Source organism: Mustela nigripes, chromosome 2 (assembly GCF_022355385.1).
Source record: "Mustela nigripes isolate SB6536 chromosome 2, MUSNIG.SB6536, whole genome shotgun sequence".
Classification (NCBI taxonomy): domain Eukaryota; kingdom Metazoa; phylum Chordata; class Mammalia; order Carnivora; family Mustelidae; genus Mustela; species Mustela nigripes.
In genome coordinates this window covers 83,448,699-83,460,012 of record NC_081558.1, presented here as the reverse complement: position 1 = coordinate 83,460,012, position 11,314 = coordinate 83,448,699, and positions in this window count along the sequence as shown.

Sequence of the window (11,314 nt, the reverse complement as noted above, 5' to 3'; positions counted from 1 at the left end):
TGCCTTTGTGTGATCCCCTCTATGTGAGTATAGGCTGGACCTACTGACTTTCTTCTATCAAACAGTACATGGTAAAAAATAATATGCTATCCCTTCCATTTTTAGGTAACAAAAGGCTGTGACTTCTCTCTTGCTGGTATTTTCTCTCTTGGGTTCTTCTCACTTAATTACTGTGATGGAAAATATCTCAAGGCCAGGAGCTGAGGGTAGCTCCTGGCCAGCACCCAGCAAGGAACTGAGGCCTTTAGCCCAACAGCCCACAGAGAACTGAATCTCACCACCAACAACAGAGGGAGCTTGAAGCTGATCCTGCCCCAATTGAACCCCCAGCTGGGCCTTGCAATTTCTGCCTATATCTCGATTGCAGCCTTACAAGAGACTTTGCAGAGAGGATCCTAAAAATCCATGCTCAGATTCCTGACTCAATCAATTATGATAAAACAAGGATGCATTGTTTTATGCCAATAAATTTGGAGATAATTTGCTATCCAGCAATAGATAACTATATGGTAAGAATTGGGGAGTATGCCCTTAAATTGAGGAGATGCCCTAACCCCTCTTCTAAGTATAAAAGTCACTACCAAAACCCAAATACTCATGATCATGGGTAGCCTGATGAGCTTGATAAAAGATACAAAGCAATTCATTGGCCTTAAAGTTCTTTCTTCCAGAGTTGAACAGCTCTTAGTCTAAATACTAAAAAACAGTGTTCTCTTCTTTGGACAGGACAGGAGAGCACTTGTAATTTTTGCTTTTTCTTCTACCCAGCCCTTTTCCAGACTACCCAGTTACAATACAGTTGATTAGCTTTCTGCTTTCTGTAGTTATTTCTCGGAATTCACAACCCTTTGACCACACTAATTGGCTTGCACGGCTTTCAAGTGTCATGCAAATGGTTCTACTGTCCTTATGCTGATTGTTACTAACTTCTATCTCAAACTTATCCCAATAACGACATACTATTAGCTCCTATTTATGAATAAGGAAATCTGAGAGAGGTCACATGACATATAAGTAGAAGAGCCAAGAATAGAATCCAGTCTCTAAGGCTCATCTCCTGGATCATTCAACTTCTTAATACCATTCTAGACTGTATGTGAAATTTCATTCATATACATTGTATGTGTATGTGTATATGAATTTCAAGATTTGTACAATAAATAGTGCCCATAGCTCCCAGTTCTATCTATTTCCACACTGACATCCTCTACTTAATACCAGTCTCATGTCTTCCTGGGTCATACGGTCCCTCCTCCAGCTTTGTGCTTTCAAAAGTTCATTCTGATCTCTTCTCCAGAGTTTTAGAATCTTGGAATCCAGAATCTCAGTATCTTTACCAAATATTCTCTCTCATCTCCTTGAATGGCTTAGAAAAGGCATGGATCTTGAAGTGTGACATTTCTGGGTTCTAATTCCAGGTTTATCATTTACTAAATGTGTGACTTTTGAGAAAGTTGCATAATAACTCTAGTCCTCAGTTTCCTAACAGCTTCAGGAGACTGTGGAGGGGGGGCAATAATCATGTGTGTTTTAATAATTAAGTGAGATGCTAGGTACAAAACATCAACACAGTGTCTACCATGTTGGAGGTATTCAGCAACTCCTAATTCTGTCCTACCTGTCACTCTCTTTTCTATTATTTCCTATACAAATAGAAGGGAATAAACTATTTTTCTTGGCTATCCAGTTCTTTCTCTATCTTGGCAGAACCCAACATCAATTGTGTTATTTACATCAGTTATACTATGGTAGTGTTTTAAATATGTGCATTCTTCAGGGGCTAATTTTTCTGTTGAGTTGCTTCTGAGTGAGTGCTAAAGTTTCTTTTGATATCACCACACAATAATACTACTTAGTGTGTTAGATATCACACAACATTTCAAAGTGTTGGGGGTAAAGGGGCTGTGGTGATGATGATATTAAATCCCAAGTAATGTGAATGTTGACTCCTAGGTAAATCAGCAAACAATCCCATGAGTTCATCAAATCCCCAGAGTTAAATCCAAAGATGGTCAGTGTGAGATCATGACTCAGATAATATGTGACATTTTCTTGGCTCATCATTATATCTGTCCTCTTCTGTGTCCATTTCTCTATGCTGAGATTTCACATTGTATGACATCAGAAAGATTTCACAGACCTGGTTGATTTCAGTCCTTTCACATCAAGCCATGTGATAATCATCCTCATTGATTTCCAGAAAACTATTTGTCCTTGACAGCATTTACTCATATTTCTGATTAGTTCCTGCTTTTTGTCTGTAGTAGAGGACAAGAGCTCCAGTGTTCTGTATGAAACTGTGTTCTGAGCATTAATGTTTGGATGTCTCCACTTTACTCATACTGTTAGACTGTGACACATAACGGGCACTGGGTTCACTTAAGAACCTTACCAGGAGCCTAGTATAAGAAGTCTGTTGATGACTTAACCAACCCATCAACAGATTTATGGGCCAGCATAGGACAAACTTTCATCCTTTATCTTCAAGATCTTCATATCCCTATTTAATGATTTCTTACCCAGATGACACAATTTGCTTTCTTATATTCAGTACAAGGTTTCAAGCTTTGAGTACTTTCTTAAGGGATCTGAGAACTGATGGAATTCCTGCTTAATAAAGTTTATATGTGAAAAGTCAGGTACTGTCATCTTTCTTTATTCTCTCCCCCATTGAATCACTGTTTTTTTTTTTTACAATCTGTGTACAGAGGCTGGACAAATTTCTATAAAAATTTTAATATGAAAGTGGAAATATCAACAAGACACATATGGCAATTCACCCTTCAGGTCCCAGCTCAATGTCACTTTTTAAGCTTATACTCTTAGAGCACTGTAAAATTTTCTTTCACAGGATTTAAATTTAAAAATATGTGTTACTTACTTGCTTAATGTCTCTTTCCTAAGTAAATCATCAACTGTTTGGGAGCAGACACCTTGTCTTCTTGGCTCATCATTATATCTGCAGACAATATAGAAGTTAATAAGTATTTAAATGAGAGAATGAATGAAAGAATGAATGCATAAATGAATAAAAAGTTGGGATCAGATTTTTTTTGTATCACAGAAACTGTCCATAAGAAATCTTATGGACACCAATCTAATTTCTAAGTTGTATTCCCTATACCGTCATGTTTTCCACTTCATAAGATAGTGAGTCCCACTTAAATTCATAACAGTAGCTGCTCTGCTAGGTATATGAAACCCATCTCCAGCTTCCTCAGACTCTCCAGGTTCTAAATCAGCAGGGTGGACTAGGAGACAACTATCAACTATCAACTATCAACTATAAGAAGACTTCGAGTCTTCTTATCTAAAGAGCATGAAATAAGATCAAAGAGTTATCCCAAAACCTGACAGACGTTTTGGACCTAAATTTCAACCATACTTGAGTACAGAGGAAAGAATTAAAGAGGGAAAAAGATCAAAAGTAAAAGGAGAAGGGCAACATAAGAGAACTTTGATATTTTGGGGTTTTTTTTCTTTTTCATTCTCTCTCTCTCTCTTTTAATTTTTTGCTCACCCATTTCCCCAGAACTTTGATTTTTTTTTAAAAAACACAATCTTTGGGAATAAGGAGAAAATAATAATCCTTATGTAACTAGTTCTATTGTTACATAATTACCAAAGAATTATAGCACATTTCTCAAAGCCTAGGTTTTTTAAATTGATAGATCGTTAAAGCAATGGTATTATCTTTTATAGTTCAATATGTTGCTAATGGGAACATAATAAGATACCTGGTGTTTATATTTAATATAAGTTTCTATGTTTTATCTATCGGGGGAAACTGAATAAGGACACTGTGGATCAGAATACCTCAGATTTCCTCAGCTGTAGCTCAGTATGCAGATATAATTAGTGGTGGGAATGGAAATTCCCTGCACTGAGAATTCTGGTTTTATTGCTATTAAATCCTCTACACAGAGGTTGGGTAAGAAGGTCTTGGAACCACATGTTCCATTTCCCCTTCCTATCCTGCCCCCATTTCTGCTACTGAGTAGATTTTCTCCGAGAACAAAACCATAAGATGCAAATGGTACCTGTTGCCATAGCAGCTAAAATGTTCAATTCTACTTTCCTTATCTCAAAAAGAGCTTAATGTATTCAACATTCTTGAGGTTAGAACATAAGTTAGAAGGTGGGCTAGGATTAGCTCAAATATTCTCTCAACCACTGAGGTATAGCATCTGTGTGACTTCATTGACTGTTGATATTCTAAATTATCATCAAATCATTTGTGGTATGAAAAAGAATCAATGAATGATTGACTGATGGTCTTGTATTAATACCATCTGTCCAGAGGCTCTTCTAAGAGTTCTATGGCAAGAGAAAACAAGGAACACTAAATCTTCTTGAACTTTCTATGGCTTGGAAAGCTGGTTACATCTCAAGTTATATTTACATGTTTGATTCCCTGCAGTTTAATTTAGCAAGCAATACCCCATTAAGGTTGGCCCTCTTTCTGATTGAGCCAGATAATTACTTGCTTATACTTCCAAGCTCTCACATCCCTTCCAATTTACTTTGTTCTCTCAATGGAACTACTGTCTGCTTGGTTAGTTGAAAGGACTTAATCCTAACCTAAATAGAGGTAGGATTTTTTTTTTCTTTGCTGTGACTACTCTCTGTCTCCATAATAGAAACAGGAAAGGCAGGAAGTTCCACAAACACTGTCATAACATTTATTGCTAAGTCTGTCCATATCTGTCCATTTCAAGGTAAGGCTCTATGAAGCTGTGGAAAATAAAATAGACAGATGGACTTTAAGGAAGAAAAACAAAAACAAACAAGCATATATCTACATAAAGACTTATACATAAAAGTTCACATCAGGTTGTTTTTTTTTATAATTTTTTATTTTTTATAAACATATATTTTTATCCCCAGGGGTACAGGTCTGTGAATCAACAGGTTTACACACTTCACAGCACTCACCAAAGCACATACCCTCCCCAATGTCCATGATCCCACCCCCTTCTGAGAGTTTCAAACTGGAAACAATGCAAATGTTCATCAACAGAGGATAAACAAAATGTTACTCAGCAATAAAAAAAAGTTAATGGTCTACTAATATGTTCAACAACATGGATGAATCTCAATAACATTGTGCTGAATGCAAGAAGTATATTGTATGATTGTATAAAACTCTAGAAAAAGCAAATTGAATCTATAATGACAAAAAATAAATCATAATAGAAAGAACACAAGGGACCTGTGTGGGAGTGATAAAAAAAGTTCTGCATATTGATTATGTGATTATAGGAATGTATAAACTTATTAAAACTAATTAGAATACTTAAAACGTGGTATTTTATTAAATGTAAATTACATTCAATAAATATGACATATATATATATTCTTCATCCCATACTACCAAACCTTTGTCAACTCTGACACTGCCTTTCTTACCCTGCCCTTCACATTCAAACAGAGAAACAAACTCAAGATTAAAAAAAGGTTATATTTCTTTGGATCAGATGCTATGTACCTGTGATAGGATGGATAATATCCTAAAGATATCAAATTTTAATCTCTAGAACCTGTAATTGGAAAAGGGGCCTTTGCAGATGTTATTAAGTTAAGGATCTTGTCCTGGACTAACCAGACAGGATCTAAAATACTCTCATCAGAGTTCTTATATAAGAGAGACAAGGGGAGATTGCAAACACAGAGAAAGCAATGTGAAGACAGACAAAGATTAGAATAATAGAATCACTAGCCAATGAATGATGGAAGGTACCAGGAGCTGGAAGAGATAGGTAATATACTCTACCCTAGAGCTTCCAGAAAGAGCCCAGCTTGATTTTGTCCCAGTGATACTAGACTAGTGGCTTCCAGAACTGAGAGAGAACAAATATTTTTTAATAAAATCTCAAACATTTAGAACTTTTAAAATTCCACTCAATCATAAAAGGATTTAATGAGTGAGAATTACAAACAAGACCTCAAGGAGATCTGAGCTCAAGTCACTTATAATCAAAGAAAGGAAACAGTTGCTAGAATACAGAACAAAAGAGACAGAGATATAACACGAGAGGATAGGTGATGAGAAAACAGAAGAGTAAAAGATTATATCAAGCCAAAGAATCAGAGAATGTTTCTGGGAAAAGCCACCTTCAAACCTGGCCTTGGAAATTGTCCAGACTTTTGGGAAACAAAAGCAAATATAAATTATTGGGATTATATTGAGATTAAAAACCTTCCGTACAAAACAGAAAAACATAAAAAAAAAGGCAACCTACTGAATGGGAGAAGTTATGTGCAAATGATATATCCAATAAGGAGTTAATATCCAAAATATAAAGAACACATACAACTCAACACACACACAAAACAATCTGATTAAAAAATAGGCAGAGGACTGAATAGACATTTCTTCCAAGAAGACATACAGATGGCCAACACACACATGAAAACATGCTCAACATCACTCCTCATCAAGGAAATGCAAACCAAAAATGCAATGAGTTATCACCTCACACCTGACAGAATGGGTAAAATAAAAAAGATAAGAAATAACAAGTATGGACAATAATGTGGAGAAAAAAGAACTTTCAGGTACTGTTAGGAATGCAAATTGGTATAGCCACTGTGAAATATAGTATGGTGGTTCCTCAAGAAATGAAAAATAAAAATACCATATGATCCAATAATCCCACTACTAGGTATTCACACAAAGGAAAACAAACAAACAAACAAACAAAGACTGAATTGAAAAGCTATATGTACCCCTCTATATATAGCAGCATTATTTACAATAGTCAAGACAGGAAAGTAACACAAACAACTGTCTATCAATAGGTAAATGGATAAGGAAGATGTTATCTGTATGTGTGTATCTGTATATCTATTATCTATCTATCTATCTATCTATCTACCATCTATCTATCATCTATTTACCATCCACCTATATAATAGAATATTACACAGCAACAAAAAAGGATGAGATCTTGCCCTTTGTAACAGCATGGATAAACAGGATATTAAGTTAAGTAAAATAATATTGAGAGAGACAAATACTTTGTCATTTCACTCATATGCGAAATCTAAACACCAAAACAAATGAATAAACAGACAAACAAAAACCAAAATCAGATCCATAAATATAGGAAACAAACTGATGGTTGACAGAGGAAAGAGGGGTGAAGATGGGAAAATACGTGAAAAGGAGAGGGAGACACACGCTTCCAGTTATAGAATGAATAAGTTATGGGGATAAAAGGCACAGTATATGAAATACAGTCAATGATATTGTAAGAGCTTTGAATGGTAACAGATAGTAGCTACATTTTTTTAAAATCTAAAATTTTATTAATTAACAAGTGGGTGGAGGGGAGACACATTGGACTCAGAGCAGTTGAATCACTATGTTGTACACCTGAAACTAATGTAATATTGTGTGTCACCTATACTCAAATAAATTAAAAAAAATACAAAAACACCCAGGCAAAGGAATGTTGAAAAAGAAAACCAAAGCTGGTGGCATCACAATTCCAGACTTCAAGCTGTATTACAAAGCTGTAATTATCAAGACAGTAAGGTACTGACCTAAAAGCAGACACATAGATCAATGGAACCAAATAGAGAACCCAGAAATGGACCCTCAACTCTATGGTCAACTAATCTTCAACAAAGCAAGAAAGAATATCCAATGGAAAAAAAGTTTCTTTAACAAATTGTGTTGGGAAAATTGTTCAGCCACATGCAGAAGAATGAAACTGGACCATTTTCTTACATTATACACAAAAGCAAACTCAAAATGGTTGAAAGACCTAAATGTGAGACAGGAAATAAGTAAAATCCTAAAGGAGAACACAGGCAGCAGCCTCTTTGAACCTTGGCCATAGCAACTTCTTGATAGATACATCTTCAAAGGCAAGGGAAACAAAAGCAAAAATGAACTATCTGGGCTTCACTAAGATAAAAAAGCTTTGCAAGGCAAAGGAAACAGTCAACAAAATCAAAAGACAACCTACAGAATGGGAGAAGATATTTGCAAATGACATATCAGATAAAGGGCTAGTATCTAAAATCTATAAAGCACTTATCAAACTTAATACCCAACAAACAAATAATCCAATCAAGAAATGGGCAGAAAACATCAGACATTTCTTAAACAAAACAAAACAAAACAAAACAAAAAACATCCAAACGGCCAACAGATACATGAAAAGATGCTCAACATCACTCCGTGTCAGGGAAATACAAACCAAAACCACAATGAGATACAACTCCATACCAGTTGGAATTGCTAAAATTAACAAATGAGGAAACAACAGACATTGGTGTGGATGTGGAGAAAGGGGGACCCTCTTAAACTTTTGGTAGACATACAAACAGGTGAAGCCACTCTGGAAAACAGTATTGAGGTTCCTCAAAAAATTAAAAATAGAGCTACCCTATGATCCACCAATTGCACTACTGCGTATTTACCCCAAAGATACAGATGTAGTGAAAAGAAGGGCCACATCCACCCCAATGTTCATAGCAACAATGTCCATAATAGCCAAACTGTGGAAGGAGCCAAGGTACCCTTCAGCAGATGAATGGATAAAGAAGATGTAGCCCATACATGCAGTGGAATATTGCTCAGCCATCAGAAAGGATGAATACCCTATTTGCATCAACATGGATGGAACTGAAGGGATTATTCTAAGTGAAATAAGTCAGGCAGAGAAAGACAATTATATGGCTTCACTTATATGTGGAACATAAGGAATAGCATGGAGACATTAGGAGAAGAAAGGGGAAAATGAAGGGAGTGAAATCAGAGGGGAAAATGAACCATGAGAGACAATGGACTCCAGGAAACAAACTAAGGGTTTTGGGGTGGGAGGGTGGTTAGCCCAGTGATAGGTGGTAAGGGGTGCACATATATCATGGATCACTGAATGTTAGATGCAAAAAATGAATCATGGAACACTACATCAAAAACTAATGATATATTCTTTGGAGAAGTGTCTGTTCATGCCTTCTGCCCATTTTTTGACACGATTATCTGTTTTTTGAGTGTTGAGATTGAGGACTTCATACAAATGGCTAATAAAAACAGGAAAAAATGTTCATCATCATTAGCCATCAGGGAGATTCAAATCAAAACCACACTGAGATACCACCTTACACCAATTAGAATGGATAAAATTAACAAGAGAGTAAACAACAAGTGTCGTAGAGGAGATTTGGGGAAAAGGGTACCCTTTTACACTGTTGGTGAGAATGCAAGTTGGTACAGCCACTTTGGAAAACAGTGTGGATATTCCTTAAGAAATTAAAAATAGAGCTACCTTATGACCCTGCAATTGCATTACTGGGTATTTACCCCAAAGATACAGATGTAGTGAAAAGAAGGGCCATCTGTACCCCAATGTTCATAGCAGCAATGGCCACAGTTGCCAAACTGTGGAAAGAACCAAGATGCCCTTCAATGGACAAATGGATAAAGAAGATATGGTCCATATGTACAATGGAGTATTATGACTCCATCAGAAAGGATAAATACCCAACTTTTGTATCAACATGGACAGGACTGGAGGAGATTATGCTGAGTGAAATAAGTCAATCATATGGTTTCTCTTACTTGTGGAGCAAAAGGAATAACACAAAAGACATTGGGAGATAGTAGTGAGTTGGGGAAAACTGGAGGAGGAGATGAACCACAAGAGACTGTGGATTCTGAGAAACAAACTTGGGATTTTGGAGGGGAAGGGGATGGAGGATGGGAGATCCTAGTGGTGGGTATTAAAGAGGGCATGCCATGGAGCACTGGGTGTGGTGCACAAACAATGAATCTTGGAACACTTAAAAAATAAAACTAAATTTGTAAAAAAACTAATGATGTACTGTATGATGACGAACATAGCATAATAAAAATAAGAGAATAAAATAAAATGAAACATCAGTTACCTATGGAAAAATAGAGAAAAGAGAAGGATAAATGTACATGCGGCCAAGAAAACATTAGTTGATATCACCTCCTTAAAGGGTAATTTTGCAACATCTGTCAAATTTTAAAGTGCATATACAATTTGGTGGGGATTTTCATTTCTAGAAAATTATTCTATGAATATTCCCAACCAAGTGACCATAGATATTTATGTACATGAATATGCTTTCTATGTGGCATTGTGATATCCCATTGGCATATAAAAACATTTCAACAAGTTTGTTCATTAAGATCAGAGATTTAATTGTTTGTAATGGATGGGTATCACCATCACTCTATGGAAAGAGATTTGTTAAAAAGGTTTTTATTATTGTTATGTGTTGAAAGGATTTTTGTTGGAGAATAAATTCCACCCCAGTGTTATCAACACAAGATGTTATATTTTTTTATGATTTGCTTACTTAATGTTTCTCTGTTTTACATTTTTATCACTAGATAATATGAACAATTTCTCATATTATTATTTTCCATTGTATTTCCTCTTTTGAATTATCAGTGCATGTCACGTGCTTGCTTATTTTTTGTGGTCTTGATATTTTGCTCAAAATTTTGCATGCATCCTCAATATTTTATAGATATTAAATTTTGTCATGTCTGATGTAAATATTTTATGTTATACTTTATTTATGACTTTTTTTTATCATAAGACTATTTTAAACTTTTTTATATAAACTGTTCACATTTTTCTCTGTTGCTTAGAAGTTGAGAATGTTATCATTTCTCCTCCATACGTGAGATAAACTATTCTATTTTTCACCACTTCTTCTCTAATTTGATGTTTTATATTTAACCCTCTAATTTGGTGTTTCTAGACATCTCATTCTTCTTCAGGACACAAGCAGAAACAGATAAATTACAATTCCCACTCTCAGTATAGCTGTAAAGGGACTGCTTTTTTTTTCACCCAGGAAAGAAGGCAGCATGATTCCGCAAAGAACACTTCACACCTCACCACCCACTCTCTGAACCCCACCCTCATGACAATCATTGCCTTTACTCAAATGGCAGACATTTTAGTGATTACTATAAAGTGACATTTTTATATTTCAAAGAGCTAACCAATTACTTTAATGTGACATATTTAATGATTTTTTTTCACTAACCACTTAAAACATTTTTTTTTTTAATTTTAAAGGCTATTATGAAAGACTATGGACTCTAAAAAACAATCTGAGGGTTTTGAAGGGGCGGGGGGTGGGAGGTAGGGGTACCAGGTGGTGGGTATTATAGAGGGCACGGATTGCATGGAGCACTGGGTGTGGTGCAAAAATAATGAATACTGTTATGCTGAAAATAAAAAATAAATTTTAAAAAAAGGCTATTATTTTAGAGTAGTTTTAGATTCACAGCAAAATTGAGAGGAAGGTGCAG